The following is a 7,425-nucleotide window of genomic DNA, read 5'->3' as shown; positions in this document are numbered from 1 at the left end:
GCAAAGCTCCAAGGTGGCTCTGGGCGATGAACCCACAGAGGGTACGCTGGTCTGTCCCCCAAAATCGTTCTACCCTCCTAGAGCTCTGGGCCTGTGATGGCAGGGGCAGCCCTGAAAGTCTTTGAAATGCCTTTGGAGTCATCCTCCCATTGTCTTGATGATCCCTTCTATCCATATGAATCTCCTTCGCACCCCCTTGGTTTGCTCGCCTGAGCACACTTTTTCATTCTTTACGTGGCCAGGCTGAAAACTCCATTCTGCTGCCCTTTTAATTATAAAATCCATCTTTAAGTTATTTCTTTCCTCTTCTATCTTACTGTAGGAGGTTAAAAGTAGCAATGCATCCCATCCCCTTGGGAATGTTACCTCATACCTGATCAGGCCACCGACCTAAACTACTGGGCTTCCAATTACGTGTACACTTATGAGTGAGACAGACACTTTGAGAGCCGAGGTTGTGGCAGGTTTCTCTCTGTCAGCCACTTCTCTGAATGGTGAGAGCTCAGGCTGTGATGGGCCTTGGAGCTTTGAAACATCCCTCCTTTGCCTTCCCACCATCACACTGCTACTACCCTCTAGCATCAAGGAGCCTTACGGCCTTCACGGATTTCCCCCACTGTCTTGGTCAATCTCCCTTCTCTGGAGAATCGCTCCTATAAAAGTACATCTCAAAATTTTATAATTAGGCTTTACTTTTCTCAGAGCCCTGCTTCCATCCTAACTGAGCAATTGGAACCCACTCACTATGTGGTTAGCATACCTGGTCTATCAAGTGTATTCTCTGGGAAATCTGTTTGCGATTTTCCCCATCTTTAACCATTGTGAACCAAAAGAGAAAAAAATGTCATATGTCAGGAAACCATGTGATTCCTGAAATTGTGCTTCGATGTCTCCTTATTTTAATCTTGTAGAATACACTTCTACTGCCTTTATAATCAGATTATAAAATAACAGATAGTACCAAAAATGACAGATGTTACTAAAAAATAAAGGTTGAAATGACAAATTTTATGGGATGTATATTTGAATACATTTTTAAAAAATTATGATAAAAAATTTTTTAAATTTTATCCCCATGAAATCTGCTATCTTAACCATTTCTAAGTGTGCGGTTCAGTGGTGTTGAGTATATTCATATTGCTATGCAACCCATCTCCAGAACTCCTCATCTTGAAAAACTGAAAGTTTATACACATTGAACTAACAGTTTCCCATTCCCCTCCTTACCTGCCCCAGCCAGCCAGCCCCTGGCAACCACCATTCTACTTTCTGTTTCTGGTAATTTGGTGATTCTAGATACCTCATGTGAGTGGCATTGTACAGTATTTGTGTTTCTGTGACTTATTTTACCCAAAGTAATGTTTTAAAGGTTTATCCATGTCATAGCATATGTCAGAATTTCCTTCATTTTTAAGGATATTTTACCACAAATTAAAGTTAGGGGGTGGGGCAGAAGGACTGGATAGCATGGGAAAACCAGTGAATCTGTCATTCCATCTTAATAGCTTATAATAGAAACTTATTAAGCCATATGAAGTGAAAGAAAAATAGTCTTCCATCTTTTCTACCTAGCTCTTAGCTAATGGATCCCTGTAGAAAAAGACAGATTAACAAGAGAAAAATAAACAAGCTTATTAAAATGTATATATCATATTCACATGAGAGATACTCAGAAAATGAGTAATTACCAAAGAGGTGGCTTAGAACTCCAGCTTACATAGCAACTTCAACAAAGAACAATAAATGTTTTAGAATTGTGACAAGACAAAGGAAAGGGACTTTGAGCCTCTAGGGGCAACTAAATGGTAGATAAAGGTGAATTAGTAAAGCTCGCTATGTAAATTTCACTGGGTGGTCTCCAGGCTGATAAGGATCTAAAGGTGTCTCTGGTGCTTAACCTTTGGGAAGGAGGGATACCCTTGTAAATGTATGTCCTGCTTTTAGACAGATAGAAGGAGGGCAGAGTTTTTCCCATGTCTGTTTCTTCTCAGTGCCTTCAACTCAAAATAATCTTTATGCTAAAAAGTTATATTTTGAAGCAGTATATTCTGGTCTTTTACACATAAAAAGGAATAGAACACTGATACATACAAAATATGGGTGAGCCGCAAAAACATTCTGTTAAGTGAAGGAAGCCAAACATAAAAGGCCACATGCTGTATGATTCCATTTATATAAAATGTTCAGAATAAGCCAGTCCTGAAGACAGCAGATTGGTGATTACCAAGGTGTGGGGCGGGGGGAAATGGGAAGTGCCTGCTTAACGGGTATGGGGACTGTTTAATGGGTAGAAGGGTTTCTTTTTGAGGTGATGAAAGTGCCCTGGGATTAGATGGTGGTGATAGTTGCACAACTTTGTGAATAGACTTTAAAAATCACTGAAGTGTACACTTGTTAAAGGATGAATTTTTATGGTATGCAGATTATATGCTAATTTTAAAAATGGTTTGATGGAAAAAATAGGAACATGAAGGAGACAGAGAAAGAGTTGACATAGGGCATGGTTATGATTCTGATTGCTTCGTTTGCTTTCCCTACTACTAACTGATACAGGCAGGAGGCAGACAAATTCCTAGGCAGAAAAAGGTCCTCAGTGAAACCCAACCTTTAAGCTAAAAGACAGCCTGATGCCTGAAAACTGGGCTGCCAGTTCCAGGTAGAGTCCACAACCCAGAGTGAGAATGTCTTTGGTGCCTTTTAGCCAATCAAATGGTGCCTTTTTCTTTTATTATTTTTTATTTTATTTTATTTTTTAAATTATACTTTAAGTTCTAGGGTACATGTGTACAACATGCAAGTTTGTTACATATATATACATGTGCCATGTTGGTGTGCTGCACCCATTAACTCGTCATTTACATTAGGTGTATCTCCTAATGCTATCCCTCCCCACTTCCCCAACCCCCCGAAAGCCCTCGACAGGCCCCGGTGTGTGATGTTCCCCTTCCTGTGTCCAAGTGTTCTCATTGTTCAATTCTTACCTGTGAGTAAGAACATGCGGTGTTTGGTTTTCTGTCCTTGTGATAGTTTGCTCAGAATGATAATTTCCAGCTTCATCCATGTCCCTACAAAGGACATGAACTCATCATTTTTTATGGCTGCATGGTATTCCATGGTGTATATATGTGCCACATTTTCTTAATCCAGTCTGTCACTGATGGACATTTGAGTTGGTTCCAGGTCTTTGCTATTGTGAATAGTGCCACAATAAACATACGTGTGCATGTGTCTTTATAGTAGCATGATTTATAATCCTTTGAGTATATCCCCAGTAATGGGATGGCTGGGTCAAATGGTATTTCTAGTTCTAGATCCTTGAGGAATCGCCACACTGTTTTCCACAATGGTTGAACTAGTTTATAGTCCCACCAACAGCGTAAAAGCGTTCCTATTTCTCCACATCCTCTCCAGCACTTGTTGTTTCCTGACTTCTTAATGATCGTCATTCTAACTGGTGTGAGATGGTATCTCATTGTGGTTTTGATTTGCATTTCTCTGATGGCGAGTGATGATGAGCATTTTTTCATGTGTCTGTTGGCTGCATAAATGTCTTCTTTTGAGAAGTGTCTGTTCATATCCTTCGCCCACTTTTTGATGGGGTTGTTTGATTTTTTCTTGTAAATTTGTTTAAGTTCTTTGTAGATTTTGGATATTAACCCTTTGTCAGATGGGTAGATTACAAAAATTTTCTCCCCAAATGGTGCTTTTTTCAGGCCTGCCCATGGACCAATTAGTATGCACGCCCCGATTCTGAGCCCATAAAACCCTCAGACTCAGCCACACACTGGGACTATCTGCCTTCAGGCTCCCTTTCACACAGAGGGCTACCCACTTTGGGTCCCCTCTTGTTTTGAGAGCTTTTCTGTCACTCAAGATAATTCTTCCCCACCTTGTCCACTCTCTGGTGTCTGTATGGCTCATTTCTCTTGGATGCATGATAAGAACCCAGAGCCCACTGAATGGCAGGTGTGAAAAGAGCCGTAGCGCTGTAGCCCTCCCACCCTCTACTGGTGCCAGATGGCTTCCCCATGTGACAGGAAGCGGTGGCAGCAGAACTTGGCCAGCCAAGGAGCCACGGGCCTGAGCAGGGCAGCAGGACCAAACAAGCTGGGACATGACCCAATTCGCTGAAGCTTGCAGATGACAGGAATGAATGAGCCGTAACATAAATGAGCTGTAATGCCTCCTGAGAGCTCAGAGCTCAGGACTCCCCAAGCAAAAGACTGTAACACCCCTTGGGGCTCTGTGGTTGCTGGCATCTTCAAGCTTTTAGGCACTGCTGCGTCTACCTCATCCAGACATTGGCGCCCAAGGCAGAAGCCATTGAAGGCAGCATGCAGACCAGTTGCAGGCTGAGTGAAGAGCTGGTGGGCATGGTATCCAGGCCAGAAGCATGAGCCAAGTACAGCCTGCCAGGCCAATTGGGTGGAGGAAGCCAAGCGGTGAACCCAGAGCTGAGCAAATTCCCTACATTGCCAGTCACAGAGTTTTCTGGCTGGCACAGAGGCACCAAAAGACTCCTATGTCATAACCTTTGTGGAGATAAAGATCACCAACATGAGAACAAGATTTATTAATTGAGAGCTTGCTCTGTATTGTAAGAGTCAGCCACCACAACAGCTTGAGATTGGCAGAGACTCAAAGGCAGGCAAAGGAGTGGGAAAGCTTTATGGTAAGAAAAGGGGAAGGAGCATCCTGCTGAGAGCTGGCTGATCTGAGAATGGCTGGAGGCAGATTGACAAGAAGAGGTATGTTCCGCATGATCCATGAGGGTCAGTATATTTGGCCTTCCCCTGTTGGCCCTAACTTGGAAGTGGGTGTCAAAAATGAGGGAGGGTCTGGATTCAGTCCTGAGCATTTGGGGCAGAGCACTGTGGAGGTGTGGGTAGGCTGTCCAGGCTGGTGGCTGCTCAGGGTCTTCCTGGACTCACCAGTGAATTGAGACAATTCATTGGCCTGGAAACCACCTTTATCATCTCTGGTCAACTGAATACCTTTCCTAGACAGAGAAGATTTATTCAATGTTTCTATAACAGCTCCTATTGGTAATCATAGTGATAATTACAATAACGATAAATAGCAATGACAATAATTATTACTTTTAAATACTTAATATTTATAAAATGTTTATAATCTATAGTTTAATTTACATTTTGGAATTTATATGACATACAGGGCTAGGCACAGTGGCTCACACCTGTAATCCTAGGACTTTAGGAGGCTGAGGCGGGCAGATCACTTGAGGCCAGGAGTTTGATACCAGCCTGGCCAACATGGCAAAATCCTGCCTCTACTAAAAATATAAAAATTAGCCGGGTGTGGCAGCATGTACCTGTGGTCCCAGCTGCTTGGGAGGCTGAGACAGGAGAATCACTTGAACCCGGGAGGCAGAGGTTGTAGTGAGCCGAGACTGTGCCACTGAACTCCAGCCTAGGTGACAGAGCAAGACTGTCCCAAAGACAAAAACAAAAACAAAATTTATATAACATATATATGTATTATATAATTTATAGATATATATTTTGTATTTCATATATAGTTTATGTATAATAAAGTTATGTATTTATAGTACTTACATAATTGTATATGTATTAATAATTACAATTATATTTATAAATAACAAAAAATATTCTCATTACTATAAACCTCGTGAGTTGCTCCCACACCTGACACCGAAGCCTGCACCCTGCATCCGAAGACTGAATCTCAGTTTTAACCCTCTAGCTGCACTTTTGCACCAACCCCAGCCCATTCCCACCCCCATTTTACCAGGGTCAGGTCTGGCCATCTAGTTGACATTCATGGATTAAATAAAAGCAGTCGCCAGCTTGTTCCTGGCAAGGGATGCAAAAGTCTTGTGTCCACAGAAGCTGTCGCAGGTAGTGGGGGCACCCGGCCACAGCTCTACTCACCTTGGGTTGCGTTTCTTGGCCCAGGGCTGGTGGAGACTGCCCGGCATGGCCCTGGCCTCCACCTTGGAGCTGGGTTGGAGGGGGCCAACCCCCACAGTCCAGGGAGGCCTCAACATTTTCTTTTCCAGAGGTCCCTGGGCCAGGGTCAGCTGTGGGTGGGGGACAGTGGCGCCCTGCAAGGTTGGACATTCTGAGCCCTGAACCCCTCCTCCATTGCCTCCCATGGGTGGGACCCTTTTGTGGACAGAGAGCTGTACTCAGCATGTTTACTACTGTAGGTTCGACAACAAATAATCATAACAACAGAGATAGTTACAGTCATGATGAGTGACAGTGAAAAATATAACTTCAGGCCTGGGGTAGTGGCTCACGCCTGTAATCCTAGCACTTTGAGAGGCGGAGGTGGCCAGTTCTCTTGAGTCCAGGAGTTCGAGACCAGCCTGGGCAACATGGTGAAACTCCATCTCTATAAAAAATTTTAAAATTAGTCGGCCGTGATGGCATGTGCCAGTGGTCCCAGCTACTCAGAAGCTGAGGCGGGAGGATCGTTTAAGCACAGGAGGCTGCGGTGGGCCATGGTCGCGCCACTGCATTCCAGGGTGACTATTACTCTGGGCGACGGAGCAAGACCCTGTCTCTAAAAAAATAAAAATAACTGTTCACATGTTTATTTGTTTTTCACATGAACTTATCATTTATAACGTCTACAATTTATATTTCATTTTATAGAAGACTATTACAATTTATGTGATTTCATATTTACAGATAAATATTTCTATAACAGTAACATTTGTGACAAGGAGGCAGCGCATTGAGTTGGGTTGCCAGGAGGCTACCTGATCACTGCCGCCCTACAGTGTGGCTCTGGGTCTGAAGTCCTGGGGATTGAGAGGGATAGATGCATAGATGCTTGGAGCCTCCACGTGGGTGGACAAACCCTGGCGTCCAGGACTGACTTTCAATGGATTGCAGCCAGGGAGCCGTTCTGCTGCTTAGGAAACCCAGAGGCGGGTCCTTTACAAACTAGCATCAGTTTCCCCAGGAACCTGCGTTTGCTGACGAGCGAGGGGTGGGTGCCTCTTTCTGGCAGTGCCCCTTTTCCCAGTAGGGACTCTATACGCAGATGGACCTAAGCGCAGGAGGAGGATGCTGTGCATGCAGGGTGCACCGCACTGCCCTGGGAGGGGAATGTCTGGGACGAGATATCCAAGGTCAGTCATGCCTCCTATGTACCGCTCTATCTTCTGCCTGCCTTAAGGTCACCCCGATGGTAACTTTGCCCCATTGGTTACTCAGACAAGCAGACACCAAAAGCCTGAGCCTGCAGTTCCTTTGTTAGGGAGCAGGATTGCCATGGCAACAGTACATCTCCTGTAGGAGTCTAAATGTTCCCATGGTGTAAACCCAGCTCAAATGTTCCCTCCCACAGGGACTGGGAGCAAGAGTTGTCTCCCTGAATGGATTTCAAAAAGCCGGCTCTTGGGTTCTTGAGAAAACAGCTCTGGGTGGTCGC

Source organism: Chlorocebus sabaeus, chromosome 8 (assembly GCF_047675955.1).
Source record: "Chlorocebus sabaeus isolate Y175 chromosome 8, mChlSab1.0.hap1, whole genome shotgun sequence".
Classification (NCBI taxonomy): domain Eukaryota; kingdom Metazoa; phylum Chordata; class Mammalia; order Primates; family Cercopithecidae; genus Chlorocebus; species Chlorocebus sabaeus.
This window is presented reverse-complemented; position numbering follows the sequence as displayed.